At 38.2% G+C, this 17733-nt stretch overlaps 10 non-coding genes across 10 annotated transcripts; 5 read left to right on the top strand and 5 right to left on the bottom strand.

The window, feature by feature from the left end:
* The first annotated feature begins 1782 nt into the window (after positions 1–1782).
* Positions 1783–1854, top strand: Trnaq-uug. Its single transcript has one exon. It is a non-coding gene; the product is annotated as a tRNA-Gln (tRNA).
* A 6485-nt stretch (positions 1855–8339) lies between these two features.
* On the bottom strand, positions 8340–8411 carry Trnaq-cug. The gene has a single exon. It is a non-coding gene; the product is annotated as a tRNA-Gln (tRNA).
* A 139-nt stretch (positions 8412–8550) lies between these two features.
* On the top strand, positions 8551–8622 carry Trnaq-cug. Its single transcript has one exon. It is a non-coding gene; the product is annotated as a tRNA-Gln (tRNA).
* Positions 8623–10063: 1441 nt separating this feature from the next.
* Trnaq-uug lies at positions 10064–10135 on the top strand. Its single transcript has one exon. It is a non-coding gene; the product is annotated as a tRNA-Gln (tRNA).
* A 1196-nt stretch (positions 10136–11331) lies between these two features.
* Trnaq-uug lies at positions 11332–11403 on the top strand. Its single transcript has one exon. It is a non-coding gene; the product is annotated as a tRNA-Gln (tRNA).
* A 1302-nt stretch (positions 11404–12705) lies between these two features.
* Positions 12706–12777, bottom strand: Trnaq-cug. The gene has a single exon. It is a non-coding gene; the product is annotated as a tRNA-Gln (tRNA).
* Positions 12778–13120: 343 nt separating this feature from the next.
* On the bottom strand, positions 13121–13192 carry Trnaq-uug. Its single transcript has one exon. It is a non-coding gene; the product is annotated as a tRNA-Gln (tRNA).
* Positions 13193–13451: 259 nt separating this feature from the next.
* Trnaq-uug lies at positions 13452–13523 on the bottom strand. The gene has a single exon. It is a non-coding gene; the product is annotated as a tRNA-Gln (tRNA).
* Positions 13524–15359: 1836 nt separating this feature from the next.
* Positions 15360–15431, bottom strand: Trnaq-cug. The gene has a single exon. It is a non-coding gene; the product is annotated as a tRNA-Gln (tRNA).
* Positions 15432–15570: 139 nt separating this feature from the next.
* Positions 15571–15642, top strand: Trnaq-cug. The gene has a single exon. It is a non-coding gene; the product is annotated as a tRNA-Gln (tRNA).
* The last annotated feature ends 2091 nt before the right edge of the window (positions 15643–17733 follow it).

Raw genomic sequence — 17733 nt, 5'->3', positions numbered from 1 at the left:
TCAACCTTAGCTTAAAAAGTGAGGCTCGCCCTAGGGCCGGTAGCCAGCTGTGGCGGAAGAGGACCTAATAGTGATAGACCTCGGCCGACTGTGGACTGTCGGCATTGTGCAACCTGGAACAGGATGGGTCTGAAATTTGGTTCAAACCAAGACTGGCTCCATTTTCAACACTGGGGAGAAGCCCGTGGGTTTCATTGGTGCTTCTGTACAGTTTAGTAGTCTATGATAGATACTGTCATCGTCTTTGAAGCGGATCCCATTGGACTGTCGGCAATGTGCTACCCGTGCAGTGATAAAATTCCGTGTCCTGTCGTTTTCTGATTTATCCTGAAATGTGGTTCAGACCAAGACGGGCTCGATCCTGCCGGTTGGTTCCATTAGTGCTTCTGTACCGTCGATCCATGTAAGTCCTGGATCACGAAAATATGTGGCAATCAACTCTTGAACCATACACCCATTTAAAGTTAGAGCAATTGAAAAAGGAGCACAAAGTGGAGGGAGATGAAACTGCATTAAGTAAAGTTTGTTGAAGTAACACGAAGACGACATTCTTTGAGCAGTAATGTTCGTAGTTTTCTTAACTGGGGGTCTTCCCTCTTCAGATGCAGGCCACATCTATATCACAACTCGAACATCCTCTAAATATCAAACGTTGGGCAAGTCATTGGTGTTTACCAAATAAAATGTAGCAGACTAGGAATTGATCCCTGAGAAACTCCTTTGACAATATGTGCAGATTTTGAGTTAAATGCCTGGATGATGTCACATCTAGCTTCAATTGAATCAGATGATTCTGTCGGATACGAATGTCTCATCCACCGTAGTCACTCCTCTTACTCCCATCGAGTTTGCTCCATAAAGAAGGCCAAAGAATCCAATGCTTTAGATAGATCTGAAGAGCTGATCCTTTGTATCCCAAATTCAGACTAGTATATAAGGTCCACGGCAGCAGTTGTAGATATCCCGTTAATATATCATTGGCGTGATGAGATGTACTTTACCAAACCGGGAAGTCAACCTCTATGAAGTTTGTACATGAGTTACACTGGACGAATTTACTGGCTACTAACCGACGAGTTTAGAAACGATCGAGTCAGCTAGTGCGACAGTGATGACTATAGCAAGTCACAGCGAGAAGCGAGTAAAGTAGCCCGGCTTTGAACTATCTCGCAGATTGTTTACATTCTGCTAGTTAGCTATTGAACTTGATTACTCTGGGCGAGTTTACTAGCAGCTAGTGAATTCGCAAACTAGTAGCTGGTAAACTCCTTTAGCCTTTACAGGGTTGTTTTACTATTTTTGATTCTTGATACGTAGCTCATTTTCTTCGTGACCCTTCTATATATCTTGTAGTATTTCTTGTATTTTATCCGATCCCTGAGTCCTGAGTTTTTATAATTATGATGTAACGATGCCTAGGTACTTTACATTATTCAGATCTCTTTTCTTTTAAAGACCTAAATTTATGACCAAAGTTTGCTTCACACTCTTTTATATTTAGACCACATTTTTAGTGTTTTTCTACTTCTATTTATTTTAAGAACCTTACTGGAGGATTTTCTTACATCAGGGTTTCATTAAAACACCGAACAAGCAATTTAATTGTCAATAAAAAAAAACTGTTGTTTCAGTCTGTAAAATTTCTAATTGAAAAGCGATAAATGGTTTACGTGGCAATTCATGCGTGCGTGAACGTGACCTCACGTCATCTTCGAACAAAATAAAATAGCTGTCTTATAAATAGAAATCATTCTAATCGTTCACGTGCGTTTTCAATCGCGGGGTCCCATGGTGTAATGGTTAGCACTCTGGACTTTGAATCCAGCGATCCGAGTTCAAATCTCGGTGGGACCTAAAAATTTTATTACTTCTATTTTTATTACTAGACTGACCATCTGAATTTCGATGGATAAATAAATGTTGAAGAAGGATTTGACAGTGGAAAGGTTAGTGACGTACGGTTGACCATTAGACCTGAACATGTTTTTAGGACAATAACTTTAAAACAAAACAAAATATACATTCAACAGAACCTTTGTTTAAGAAGACAAGAATTTTTTTTATTTTAGACCAACTCTCTACTCGTTGATTTAGAAGCAGATAGGCAACGAGAGGAAGACACCTATTAGCCCTGAACACTTTTGAGGTATACCAGACTGCCAAAGTCATCTGTTCAATGGGAACGTAGCCCAGGATGACGACTCCAACCCAAATTCTGAGTATGATTCTCATTGAACTTTAACTCTAGTTCTGACTCCATTTCAACTGAGACTGAATCTGTCTGGCTCAGTCTCTTGACTTTAACCCAGATACGAAACAGTTCTTCAAAGGGCCATCGCAGAAACGAATGGCAGAAATTCGAAATCTAAGACGTCTAAGGATTAAAATAATAGTTGGACTGCTAACATTAACTACAGATTCCGTAAGTGTATAGACTCTGAGTAGCAGCCTGTGCAGTTAATACCAGGAAGAAGTAGAGACAGCAGAACATGTACTCTGTTGGTGCGTAGGCTAAAAAATTTAGGTCCCACCGATATTTGAACTCGGGTCTATGGGTACAAAGTCTAGAGTGCAAAACATTGCACCATGGGACCATATGTTTAAAGCTTTATCATAGCGATAAGAAATTTATTTATTTATCATAAGTTTATGTTTTTATTCCTGGGCAATAAGACCCCCTACTGCTTCCCTGGATGTGCTTCTGAAACTACCACCACTACATATCTTTATCCAGAGAAACATAATTCGTTAATGCAGGGACAGGCTCCATTAGCCTACTCGCATAACAAGGAGCAACTAAGGCTTAGTGGGGAGCTTCAGTCAGACAGGGTTCTGAAAATGCCTCTTGATGCCATGATTTATGATAAAAAAAACTTTCATAATAAAATTGTGAGCAGCCTGGGAGAAAGGGATTCCAGTTAGTGCCGACCAATCTTTACACTGATGGTTTCGAAACCGAGTATGAGTCAGGTTCCAGTATTATGGAAATAAACCAACGACTAGAATTCATATAAGTTTTGGGTAATATAATTGTTTTTCAAGTGGAGACTGTAGCATTGAACACTGTGCCAAGGATATAAAAAACTAGGTATTGTTAACAAAAGAATTGCCATCTACTCGGAGAGCCAGGCTGCTATCAATGAGGGCACCAGGCATCGGTGGTGAAGTCCAAGTCGTTTGGGATTGTTTAAGCCCTGTCAGACATTTGGGAAAATGACAAAATTACGCTTGTCTGGGTATCAAGGCACACAGGGCAGAGGAGCAACTAAGAAAGCTGGATGAGGATGTAGGATAAAGGAATAAAATAAAAAGTGTTTTAGAAAAGATATTAATTTTAGTTTTGATTTTATGAAACATCTACTTGACTACAGGTCTTACAAGTACATAACATTTTACACGAACAGGCGTTAATGCGCATGTTCCGCCTTTTTTATAACAATTCAAATTTACATTCCAACATTCCCCCTTAAATTTGAATCTACAAATAATTAAACAAATATTGTTAATGTAATGTTTGAACATATTAAACAAAACAATTTTAAAACAAAAATTTGCTTCTCAATTTTTCAAAGTTAGCAGGAGTCAATGATTTAGTAAAAGCATCTGCTAATTGAACTTCAGTTGGACAATGTTTTAAAGCAAAATGATTTTCATTGACTTTCCCAAGAATAAATTTAAATCTAACATCAATATGTTTAGATCGTTTAGCATCACAACCATTTTTAATCGTATTGATCGAACTTAAATTATCTATGTATAAATTTACAATTAGATTTTGATTAGTGAGTCCTTTGAACAGTGATTTAAGAAAAAGCACTTCTTTAACACATTCACTGGCACTAATAAATTCAGCTTCTGCAGTGCTAGTTGAAACAACTGGTTGACGCCTAGTTGACCATGAGACAGCTCATCACAGTAGTAGAGTATGATGAACCCACTAGTGCTTCGACGAGATTCTGAATCATTTGCATAGTCTGAATTGATATTTTATTTTGATGTCTTTGGTGCCTTGAAGGTATCTGAAAATTCTTTTTACCTTTAAAACATCTCCTTCATTTGGATTTTCTACTCTCCTAGAGGGAGTATTTATAGCGAAAGTTATGTCAGGTCCGGTACGATTTGAAAGATAGAGAAGACTTCCTACAGCTTCACGATATGGGTAATCTCAGGTTTTGAGTTTTCATGTTCACAGCCAGGTGTAGATGGGGTTCTTACACGTTTTGACAAGTTCATATTAAATTCAGTGAGAATTTTGTCTATGTAATTTTGTTGATGGAGAAACAAATTTTCTGGCTCATTTTTCAGCTCCATTCCAATATAAGCTTTGGGTTCTTTTTCAAATGCTATATCGAATTCATTTCTGAGTTTTAAAAGAAAATTCATTATGATTTTATGATTTTTTCCAATTACAAGCCCGTCGTCAACATGAATTGCCAAAATTAATGTCATTGTTTTTGAATACGGATCGGTCTGTCAAGAGCTGATTTAGCCCATTCTTCTTTAAAAAATCAACAAATCGTCTGTTTCAGTTTATAGGAGCTTGTTTAAGCCCATACAATGAAGACGAAGAACAATTGAAGTAGACATGTATTGCCTTTTTTATCTTCATACCCTTCGGGGAGTTTCATGTATATCTCTCCTGATAGGTTGTCATGTAGAAAAGCACAGGCCACATCAAAACTCTTTATTATTTTATCAGTAGCTTTCGCATAGGCTAGTAAAAAACGAAGTGTAGTGGTACTCACAACAGGACTGAAGGTGTCATAAAAAATCTCTTCACGTTGTTCACATCCGAGAGCCACTAATCGTGCTTTAAATTGACCATCTTCTTTTTGCTTGAAAACCCATCTGCTGCTGATAAGTTTCTTATCCTTCATTTTGTTAGTAGGCATAAACTTAAGACTTTGTTTTTCTCTAGAGATGACTTCTCATTTTCTATGGCCTTTTTCAAATTTTCTGCATCAGGACCATTTACAGCTTCATGGTATAATAAGCAGTACATAATCTTGTAGATAGTTTGGTGGTCGTCTTATTCGTCTTCCTCTGCGTAGTCACTTCTTCGTCTTCGTAGAGAGTTTTATTTGTGTTTGCATCTTCAATTGTTTCATTGACTGATCACGAATTTCAATATTTCAAGTCTGTCTCACATCTCCCTCACGAGAATCTTCTGATATTTTTACTTCTCCTTTTGTGATGGTGATCTCATCATATGTTTTTTAGTTTTTAATGCAGGGATTTCATCCTCAAAAATGACATCTCGAGAATAAATGATTCTGTGATTATTCTCGTCTCATAAGCGATATCCGTTTTGTGTATATCCAACATGTCGATATTTTTTGCTTCGGCTGTCTAGTTTTTTTAGTCGTGTTAAAATCTTTGCTTGAGCGTAACCAAAAAGATGCATCCTCTTATAGTTGGGCTTGTTTCCAAACCACATTTCAAACGGAGTTTTTGATTCTGGAAGACCTATGGTAGGACATCTGTTTAGTATGTAGCACGCAACTCGAGCAGCTCAGCAGGTAAGCGAGAGTCAAAGAGAAGAGCTCTCGTTTTGTCAAGAATGGACCGATTCAATCTTTCAGATTTTGCATTTAGCTGAGGCGTATGAGCGATAGTAAAATCCAGGACAGTTCCTCTGGACTTGGCCCAAGAATATAGATTTTCGTTTACATATTCGCCTCCATTGTCACATCTGATTTTGAAGACAGGCAATGTCTATTTGCCTCCACTTCTAAAACATACTGTTTGATTAATTCAGCCGTATCTGATTTTTTCTTTAGCAGATAAATTTGCTTAAAGCAAGTAAAGTCATCCGTGCAGTATGTAGTAGAATCCATCCCATGTTGACACTTCTATTTGACAAATGTCGCTATGAACAAGTTAAAGAAGTCTGGTAGCTCTGGTTCTTTGGGTAGAAAATGTAAAGCGAGTCTGTTTTGCTTGTATGCATATTTCAAAGGGATGTTCAGCATGTTCAAAAGTAGCGAAATGCCCAAGGTGTTTTTAAGCTTTTTGATGTTTTCATAGTTTAGGTGTCCCAAAATTCTATGCCAATACGTAGCATTTGTCTTAGAATCAACAGCTTGAAAACATTGCTTATAAGTATCATCTGGAGTAAGTTTTAACGCGTACAAATTGATTGTTTTACACCTTCTAGCATGTGGTCATTTTTGGAAATCATAATTTTTTCGTTGGTGAAAAGGACTTTGCCACCATTTTCCGTTATTGCACCAACCGATATCGAATTGCTGTCAAGACAAGGAGGAAGAATCACATTGTTTAGAACACATTCTTTGGCCGCGAAATTTCCAAACCAGTAGTTAGTAGAGATTGATTTTTCTTGACGACGTTTACTGTATACGCTCATTTTTAAAATTATATAACACTGAGCGGTCATTTGTCATATGAAAGGATGATCCACTTTGGTCTTATTTTCTCACGTTTTTCATGCTCTTCGCGGAAAAAACAATTTTCTGATTTGTGGTTGTTTTTCTTGCAATATTTGCAGCGATCTTTAGTATCACTTAAATTGGTTTTCTTGTAAGCACAATGTCCGGTTTGCCCACAGGAATAAAAGTTCGTATTTCGAGGGGGTTTACGATTTTTGTTTGCTGCATCTGATTTCTTTGAGAACGTCTTGAATGCAACAACGTCAAAGGTTTTATTGCGCACACTAAGTTTGGTTTCTTTCGAGAAAAGTCTAGTCATTAGTTTGTCGCGGTTGAACTCCTCCAGGCAGTACTAAAACTGTTGTACTCAGCCGGCAATATTGCCAGGATTTTAGAAATCAGCATTTCGTCAGAAATTTTTTGTTCGAGAGTATTCAAACGAAACGAGATGTTCTGCAGATTATTAATGTTTGAAGCCATGTCATGAGATTGATCGTATTTGTAGCCAAAAAACGTTAACCCGATCTTCATTTTTGCGATCATAGATGTTAACTAATTTTGTAAACATTTCTTTTGAAGTCTTACAGTGTAAAATATGATTTAAAACAGTCTTATTTACTGTAGCTAAAATAGTCTTTTTAGCTTGCGCGTCTTTGTGAATAAAGTCTTTCTTGTTTTTGTCTTCGGATAGGTCTTCTAACTTTACTGCGCCCGCGACAATTTCGTCTCGACGGGCAGATTGGAAAGCAACTTCTATTAACAGTTTCCATTCTTGAAAGTTGTTCAGACTACTCAATTTTTCGATGTGTAGAACATCGTCGACCAGATTTGTATTATTAGTAGAATACATGCTGATGAACAAAACGTATCTACTTACTGTTTAGTGAGGAACACAACACGTGGTAAGACACATCACAATACCGGCACAAATATTAGCCTTAATACTTTTATTTTTATACTTTGCCAACACGAGTCTTCACTTACACGGTTTACCACAGTTCTGGGCCCATAACCTGTAGGATAAATGAATAAAAGACAAAGTGTTTTAGAAAAGATATTAATTTTACAGTCTTGATTTTATGAAACATCTTACAAGTACATAACATGTTACACGAACGGGCGTTATTGCGCATTTTTTATAACATTCCAACAGAGGACACCTATTGGGCCTGAACCACTTTGTGGCAAACCAAACTGCCAAAACGTGGATCTATCAGATAATGTATTAAAAATAAGTCCTCCGTTCAATAGGATTATAGGCCAGGATGACAACTCTGACTCTAACCCAAATTCTAACTGTGGTTCTTATTGAACTCTAACTCTAGTTTTGACTCGATCTCAACTGGCACTGACTCTGGTTGATTCTGATTCTGACTCTAAACGAAATACGAAAAAATTCATCAAAAGGCCAACGGAGAAATTAACTGCAGAACTATACATCTTAGACCTGGTAGAGGTAGAAGAATAGATGGACTGCTGACTGGATACTGCAAACTCCGGAGGCATATAGACTCAGAGTAGCAGCCCGTGCAGATATTTTCAGAAATAAGAAGATACAGTGAAACATGTCCTCTGTTTGTGAGTAGGATAACAATAAGATTTAGACATTCCTTTCCCAGCATTTCCAGGTCAAACTCTCCCAGGTCCGTTGTTGGTGAGTAGGCTAAGAATAAGAGTGACGAGAATCCGGGGCGAAAACTTGCTGTCCCAAAATCTGGCAAAAACAATGTATAGATCAAATGGACAGCCGTACTACACCATGTCCAATGTTTCTATTGTTAAATCGGTCAATAATTACTTTTCTTATCGAATGTTCAATTGATGGTATANGGTCGGCCTTGTGGGCTTGCAGCCCAACCACGCTAGCCTGTAATGAGCGAATGCCATCAATCAGTAGTTTACTTATACAATTTTAAGCTGAACGGTAAAATGTGTTGAAATAAAAATTCAAGGTCCCACCGAGATTTGAACTCGGATCGCTGGATTCAGAGTCCAGAGTGATAACCATTACACCATGGTACCTTGTAGTGCAAAATATATCATAGCAATAACAAATTATTTAATTACCATTTATGTACATTGCCCCTGTTAAAGAAATTAAAACATGAACATATGATAATTAAGTAAATTTATAATAGTTATGATAAAATTTTAAACATGTGGTCCCATGGTGTAATGGTTAGCACATTGGACTCTGAATCCAGCGATCCGAGTTCAAATCTCGGTGGGACCTAAAATTTTTATTTCAACACATTTTACCGTTCAGCTTAAAATTGATGGCAATGGCCATAACTGATTGATGGGAATCGCTCATTACAGGCTAGCGTGGTTGGGCTGCAAGCCCACAAGGCCGACGGGTTGGTTGGTGGTGCGCACATTGCACCAACTGTCAACGCGATTCTATAGAGGCATCCCTCCAAATACACCAAAGACAAGACGAATTCAGTAGAAAATCAGATAAAATGATATGGTATACATTATTTCCAAAATAAATGAACGAATCATACACCATGCGTCCCCGGTTGGAGTAAAGTAAATACCACATGCCTACGTGATGATACCTACGTTCGGGGACGCATCGAGCAGGTACTCGAAATTCCTTCGGGACGCATGCGTTACCCAATCGGCAAAACTCATGGAAGTGAGAGGACTACTTATTGCATCTGTGGAAACACCTGCAGAACGTGGGTATATTCAACGATAACCCAACGCAAGGAGGAAAAAACCACTCATCCGTATTATCTTCGAATGCGATCGGCTCAATGGAGTCCCTGGTATAAAAAGAATATACAGGAAAAGGAATTGTAGCAACGACTGTCTATCACCTAGAGAAGGAGCGAGTCGATCGCAATGAACTAAGGAACTTGGAAAGTACACAGAAGGCTCTATACTCACCGTCATCATCCCCCAAAATAGCGAATATTTTCAAGAAATGTATTATGGATCAAAGGTGAGCCAGTGATAACCGATAGAAAAATACATCAACATATGTACAAAAATAGATGAAACAGGGAGACCCAATATCACAGCAATTTTTAAGTTGTAAGCTAAAGGAAAGAAATCTGGTCTATAAGTTGGAGGAAATAATCGCACATCACACGATTTATCATCTTTGCTCTTTCTCCGGACATGCATCAAAACAAGGTCGAGGACAATCATGCTGATCATTAAAAAGAAATTACGATGAGAAATGATCAAAATCAAAATTGAAATGAGCCGGGCATCTGGCGAGATCTACTGATGACAGGTGGTCAATAAAAGTCATCAGGAATCTTATTTATAGAAATTGGAATGCTGGATGAAAAAGATTGGAAGACTAGGTTCAAGACAAGGCAGAGAAAATTGAGATAAACTAAGCCGATAGAAAAAGAAAAATAAATTCCGAATTAAACTCTGAGTGGGACGTAGTTATGTTACGATACATTTCGACATTTTTAAGGTGCAAGATTTCATAACTTTACACAAGGAAAAAAATTGTATAGTAATAACATAATTTGTTATTGTTTACAAGCAAATGGTTTGTAAATAAACATTGGGTAAATATGAAAATCGTAGTTTTACAAACATTTTATCAAATTACAAAACTAAGATAACGTTATTTTTGTCTAAAGATGAACATTTCATGAGTTGAAAACTAATTATTTCTCAATAATTTTGCCTATTTTCAATCATCTGGTCCCATGGTGTAATGGTTAGCACTCTGGACTTTGAATCCAGCGATCCGAGTTCAAATCTCGGTGGGACCTAAAATTTTTATTTCAATAAAATGATACCGGTTAGTCCATCAACCGATAAAACATTAAATGTTGAACGATTTTACTGCATAAACGTTGTACATGGTGGAATACTGGAGTCTATTTGACGTGTACACTTTTTTCGCGGGGTTTTGGGATTACAACTTCAAAAAAAAGTAGGACTGTTATTACAGATATTTTTTCAAAAGATCTTTATTTAAATATAAGGGTAAGTTTAAATTTTAGAGTCGATACTCGGTGTTGGCCTGCGAGTCGGTGTACTCATATTCAATCGGCATTGAGTCCGTCATCACTCGCGGGTTTGTTGAACTGCTCATTCAGCATGAATTTTTAGTTTTATACCAGCTCCTCTACTTGGTTGATTTAGATGAATTGCCTCTGTCACGAAAATACATGCACATATGATAAATATATAATTTTATTACTGCTATGACACATTTTCAAACGTAAGGTCCCATGGTGCAATCGTTAACACTCTGGACTCTGAATCCAGCGATCCGAGTTCAAATCTCTGTGGAAACTAAAATTTTATTTTAATACTTTTACCATGACGTACAGACTACCCAACACAAATATGTCGTATATCTTGGCCCCTGCCGGGGATGAGGATTATTCCATTGGGTATTTTTTGTTGCAATCCTCAGAGGTTGAGAGACTTTGTTAATATTACAACCTAGCTATCATCGTAGTTAATAAGTAATCTTTTTCTAATAACTACCATCAGAACAAATAACGAAAGTCGAAGAGTTATTTAATGGTGGGAAGGTTGTGTCACCAACAACATCAGACTGTGCCACACCAGCATCAGAAAACATCTAGCTAGAATTGACTGTTAGCAGTTCCTCACAGGTTTAGCAGATGTGAAGAGGTTCCCTTGCCATGAGAAATTAATTGGTATGTCTTACTCTTAGGCGTGTTCGAACGGAGGAAGCATATTGTTTAACCTCTCTACTAATTTCCCGTTTTTTTGAGAGGTTAACTTTATCGCAAATTTTATTTGCAACAAAGTCTTACCCAGAAATTCGGGTTGTAGGAGAGTACAAGATGACATTAAGAAGAGGAAGATAAACAATTTTTAACTTTACGCTACGTTGCAGATTTGATGCAATCCCGTGGTACACGAATAAAATATTAACATATGATAAATAAATAAATTTATTATTGCTATGATATATTTTCAAATGTAAGGTCCCATGGTGTAATGGTTAGCACATTGGACTTTGAATCCAGCGATCCGAGTTCAAATCTCGGTGGGACCTAAAATTTTTATTCCTTCAGATTGTACCGACCAGTCGTACATTCGATAATCGAATAACTATTGACCTAGTTTCCAAACGTAATCGTTAGCCTAGTGTAGAATACAGCTGTTCATGTCATATGTTGACTTGTTTTAGTGGATTTTCAGAGTAGGAAGCTATTTATAGATCGACTTTAGTCCACTATCAAATGCTTAGAAGATGCGACAAAGTAGAAGCAGTACACTGTAAGACGTCGAATACCTAGCACATGATTCCTCGCGGGTTCAGTGATGTGGTGAAAGTGTCCTTTAAAAACGGAAAAAGTACATTATTTATATAAGTTTTATTCTTGTAAGCTGATGCTCATGCCCTATGTGCTTATCGCTAAGCGTTAGGAGAACATTTAGAGTATGCGCTTAATTATTTTTTGGGGTGGAGGGAAGGTAGGGTTCAGAAATACAACAAACCGGAGAGATACTATTCATAAAAATTTATTGGTACACTGGATCGTCTTAATAAACCAAAAGCCAAACAAAAAAATGGTAAGTCAGCCACAACTCTAACTCCGGGGATAGACTACTTGCAAGAGGTCATAACTCAATCTATGCTCTCCAGCATAAGCTTCCATATCCTTCAGCGTCATCCAGGATGTTCTCGTAGCTTCCTCGATCCTCGACAGTGGACATTTACTGAGTCCTTTCGCTGAGTCCTCCATTGACTGTGGCTGCTGTTCTCGTTCAATGAGTCCTTCGGTTGACTGCCTTTGCTTTTCAAATCCTCCCCATTTATAAGAAGGGCGGGTGAGGAAAGAAAAAGCACTGTTGGGCCAAATGATCAATTCCCATCTTGCAAGGGTTGGTCATGACCTGGGCGGCAGCGCAACAACTCGTAATTCTCATGAGTTTCCACTACGCAGTCCCCTGGTTCCATATCGATGGACCTCTGGCGAAAAGTGTACAAAGTCACACCCCAAATTTATGGTGGCCCACAGCTTGATGAACTGTGTTCGCGACCTGTTACAACCATCACACATTAAATAACCCTTCGACTTCCGTACACACCACCACTCCAGTATCCAGCAATGCCACCATGTTGTAAACGTAATCTCCTCCACTTTTGAGCGGAAATAGTACTGCTTCGGTGTGTTCATTGATGTGGCTCAAGCCTATGTAGGAATCCAGGGCGAGAACTTCCTATCTCCCAAATTCCGGCGAAAGCACTGTTCAGATCGAACGACACCGTGTCTAACGTTTCTACCGTTAGGTATTTATTTGTTTATGGGCTGTTTAACTGATCGGTACAATCTGAAGGAATAAACATTTTAGGTCCCACCGAGATTTGAACTCGGATCGCTGGATTCAGAGTCCAATGTGCTAACCATTACACCATGGGACCTTATATTTGAAAATGTATCATAGAAATAATAATTTTATTTATTTATCGTATGTTAATATTTTATTCGTGTACTACGGGATTGCATCAAATCTGCAACGTAGTGTAAAGTTAAAAATTGCTTATCTTCCTCTTCTTAATGTCATCTTGTAATCCTTCAACAACAATAACAAAATCCTACATTTTTTTTGAAGTTGTAATCCCAAAACCCCGCGAAAAAAGTGTACACGTCAAATAGACTGCAGTATTCCACCATGTACAACGTTTATGCTGTAAAATCGTTCAACATTTAATGTTTTATCGGATGATGGACTGACCGGTATCATTTTATTGAAATAAAAATTTTAGGTCCCACCGAGATTTGAACTCGGATCGCTGGATTCAAAGTCCAGAGTGCTAACCATTACACCATGGGACCAGATGTTTGAAAATAGGCAAAATTATTAAGAAATAATTAGTTGTCAACTCATGAAATGTTGATCTTTAGATAAAAATAACGTTATCTACCGTTTATAATCTTTTCTTTTATAGGATAAAGATTGCGGTAATAAGTTCGTAAAACTGCGTTTTTCTCATTCTTATTTACAAAGTTGTCTACAGACAATCTTATTTTTAGACACACTTTTTTTTTGGGGGGGGGTACATGATGTTATGACAAAATGTATTCTGATATAACTAGGTCGCACTGAGATTTGAACTCGGATCGCTGGATTCAAAGTCCAGAGTGCTAACCATTACACCATGGGACCAGATGTTTGAAAATAGGCAAAATTATTAAGAAATAATTAGTTGTCAACTCATGAAATGTTGATCTTTAGATAAAAATAACGTTATCTACCGTTTATAATCTTTTCTTTTATAGGATAAAGATTGCGGTAATAAGTTCGTAAAACTGCGTTTTTCTCATTCTTATTTACAAAGTTGTCTACAGACAATCTTATTTTTAGACACACTTTTTTTTTGGGGGGGGGTACATGATGTTATGACAAAATGTATTCTGATATAACTAGGTCGCACTGAGATTTGAACTAGCCAAGCTGCAATTAGGCCCTTTGTACACCCTGTTCCATCTTCGATCAATCAGTGTACCATACTAAGGTCTCGTCCGTCGAAGGCTTTGGGGGTCAACAAGAACCAAGTATGCTTTAATTCTGGGCAATAAGACCGACCCCTACTGCCGCCTGGATGTGCTTCTGCAACTACCACCACTACATATCTTTTATTCAAGGAGACATAATTCATTAATGCAGGGACGTGCTCCATTACGCTACTCGCATAACAAGGAGCAGCTAAAGATTGATGTTCGAAACCGAGTATAGGCAGGTTCCAGTATTCCGGAAATAAATCAACGACTATATTTTATATAAGTTTTGGGTTATATAACTGTTTTTCAAGCTGAGACTTTCACATTGAACACTGTGCCAAGGATATTGTTAACTAGGTATTGTTAACAGAATAATAGCCATCTACTCGGAGAGCCAGACTGCTAGTGCCACTTTGCTATCTGAATAAATTTGCTGCGTTTTTATCTGCGGTTTCCTGGATCCATTCTTCCATGGCCCATTCCAATGTTTTACATAATGCAAGCAGCTCGGCCTGATTATTGCTGCACCAGTCAGCAATTTTTATTTCTGTATGTACTCTGGATCTTCTCGATTTAGGCCGTGCACCACTACTGCACATCCTACATGTCCTTCTGTTTTACTACCATCAGTGTACACATTGTAGAAGGCTTCCTCTCCAGATTGTAGAAGGCTTCCTACTAGTGTCTTCTTCAAAACAAAAGCAACTTCAGTTTCGATGTGATGTTCTTCACTTCATATCTCCCTTTGCGTAAGTCGTTGCTGATCATTGCCAATTCTCTAAGCTTTAAATCTATAGGGAGATCCCCAGCTATGACACATGTGGCCAAGAACGAGATTGTCCGGTATCCTTTTATTACGCTGAGCAGTATCTGTCTTTGGATACTTCCTAGTCTCCGTATGTTGTATTTTCGGTTTAGCGCTCCTATCCAAACTGGGGCAGCATATGTTAATGTGGGTAGAATTGCTCCGCTGTAAATAACTGAAAGAGCTTTTCCACTCAGTCACCAGTACACTTTTGCTGACCGTGATAACTGACCTATTAACTGCCCTCCTTTATTGCAAATATGTTCAACACGTTCGTCCCATCTCAAATTATTGTCTAAAATAACACCCAAGTATTTAAGCTCTTTTGCTTCTTTCAGTTGAGAGCCTAACATGTTCAGGTGAACTTCAGTGTTCCTTCGCTTTTGGGTGACTTGCATAAAGTTAGATTTATCTGGGTTAAATGTCATTTGATTCAAAGCTGCCTATTTTTCTACTATACACAGACATTCCTTTCCCAGCATTTCCAGGTCAAACTCTCCCAGGTCCTTTGTTGGTTTAGTAGGCTAAGAATAAGAGAGAATCCAGGGCGAAAACTTGCTGTCCCAAAATCTGGCAAAAACAATGTATAGATCAAATGGACAGCCGTACTACACCATGTCCAATGTTTCTATTGTTAAATCGGTCAATAATTACTTTTCTTATCGAATGTATAATTGATTTGAAAAAAAAAATTTTTGGTCCCACCGAGATTTGAACTCGGATCGCTGGATTCAGAGTCCAATGTGCTAACCATTACACCATGGGACCACATGTTTAAAATTTTATCATAACTATTATAAATTTACTTAATTATCATATGTTCATGTTTTAATTTCTTTAACAGGGGCAATGTACATAAATGGTAATTAAATAATTTGTTATTGCTATGATATATTTTGCACTACAAGGTACCATGGTGTAATGGTTATCACTCTGGACTCTGAATCCAGCGATCCGAGTTCAAATCTCGGTGGGACCTTGAATTTTTATTTCAACACATTTTACCGTTCAGCTTAAAATTGTATAAGTAAACTACTGATTGATGGCATTCGCTCATTACAGGCTAGCGTGGTTGGGCTGCAAGCCCACAAGGCCGACCGGTTGGTTGGTGGTGCGCACATTGCACCAACTGTCAACGCGATTCTATAGAGGCATCCCTCCAAATACACCAAAGACAAGACGAATTCAGTAGAAACTCAGATAAAATGATATGGTATACATTATTTCCAAAATAAATGAACGAATCATACACCATGCGTCCCCGGTTGGAGTAAAGTAAATACCACATGCCTATGTGAAGATACCTACATTCTAATAATTTTTGGCCGATTTATTTGTGTTTTGTAAGCTAGTATATTGATATTAATTTCGTCTATAATTGACCGAAATTTCAACTCTTGTTTGATCAATATTCAGAACTAAGAAAAATAAATGTGAGAGTGCCCCAAGGGTGCAATTAGTTCCACACTTTACTTCAGTGATTTTAACTTAAAATTGGTGGCGTTAAAACTACATCGTTTGCAGATAATCAGTAGGACTTTCCAAATCCTGAACATATAAATTTTAAAAATCAAAATGTTGAATGATATCGATAGATAGGATGCAACCATAGAGATCTGGGAATGACCCTAAATGCCAAGCTATAAGATGGAAAGAGCACGTGAAGAAAAGAGGAGAGAAATAGGTTTAAGGTCCTACTGCTTGATAGAACGCGCACCCAACTCCAAAATAAAATATTAATATAGAAACATTCTAAAAGCTCATCTGGACATATTGTAATGAGGGGGTTGTACTAACTAAGTCTATGTACGACAAGGAAATAGCTATTACACTTTTTATGGATAAAGAGAGAGCTTTTAACAATGCAATCACAGCCTCTCTACATAGAGAAATTAAAAACAGGGGAGTTAACGAAAAGATATGCCGATGGGAGGAAGAAGGCCTAAGGAACAGGATAATCACATCCACCTCGGGCGGTGCGAACTCCTTCAAATACTGGAACAAGAAGTATTCGACTGTCTACGCTATGCGGACTATCTTGCCGTAGTAGTAAAGGGCCACAATGCTGTCATCATCGTATACAACGAGCCCTCAATTTGGTTGAAGGTGGTGCAAAAAAGAAGGAGCTATCTATCTATTAACCCCCAAAAAACCATAATGATTCCATTTACAAGGAAGAGGAATATGAAGCATAAAAACTCCCAGTGTAAACGGACCCCGATCCTATTTTCCAAGGACGCCAAATATCTAGGAATCACATTAGACCAGCGACTCACCTGGAATCCACATTTGACTAAAACCACCCAGAGAGCCAAAATTGCCTGGAGGAGGTGGAGAAGGTTCTGCGCCAAGAACTGGGGTTTAAACCTCAAAATGATCCTATGGCTAAACAACTGCGTCTTAAGACCAATGTTGAAATGTGTCGGTGGGGTGGGGACCTTGGTCTTGACTCTGGAAGCCAAAGCAATCACGCTATTAAGTAACACCCAATGTCACTGGAGCCATGAGCACAACGCCAACTGCGGCCCTGGAAGTGTTGTTAAAATTAAGGTCCCATGGTGTCATGTTTACCACTCTGTACTCTGAATCCAGCGATCCGAGTTCAAATCTCGGTGGGACCTAAAATGTTTATTTTAATACATTTTACTACGACCTACTGACTATACAATACAAATATGTCGTATATCTTGGCGCCTGCAGGGAATGCGGACTATTCCATTGGGTATTTTTTGTTGCAATCCTCAGAGGTGGAGAGACTTTATTAATATTACAACCTAGCTATCAACGTAGTTAATAAGTAATCTTTTTCTAATAACTACCATCAGAACAAATAACGAAAGTCGAAGATTTATTTAATGGTGGGAAGGTTGTGTCACCAACAATATCAGACTGTGCCACACCAGCATCAGAAAACATCTAGCTAGAATTGACTGTTAGCAGTTCCTCACAGGTTTAGCAGATGTGAAGAGGTTCCCTTGCCATGAGAAATTAATTGGTATGTCTTCCTCTTAGGCGTGTTCGAACGGAGGAAGCACGACCAACCAACCGGTCGACCTTGTGGGCTTGCAGC

This window comes from Cimex lectularius, unplaced genomic scaffold (assembly GCF_000648675.2).
Source record: "Cimex lectularius strain Harlan isolate CLEC.00 unplaced genomic scaffold, Clec_2.1 scaffold383, whole genome shotgun sequence".
NCBI classification, from domain to species: Eukaryota; Metazoa; Arthropoda; class Insecta; order Hemiptera; family Cimicidae; genus Cimex; species Cimex lectularius.
Note: the sequence above shows the minus strand (reverse complement) of the source record. Positions and strands in the feature narration are given on the sequence as shown.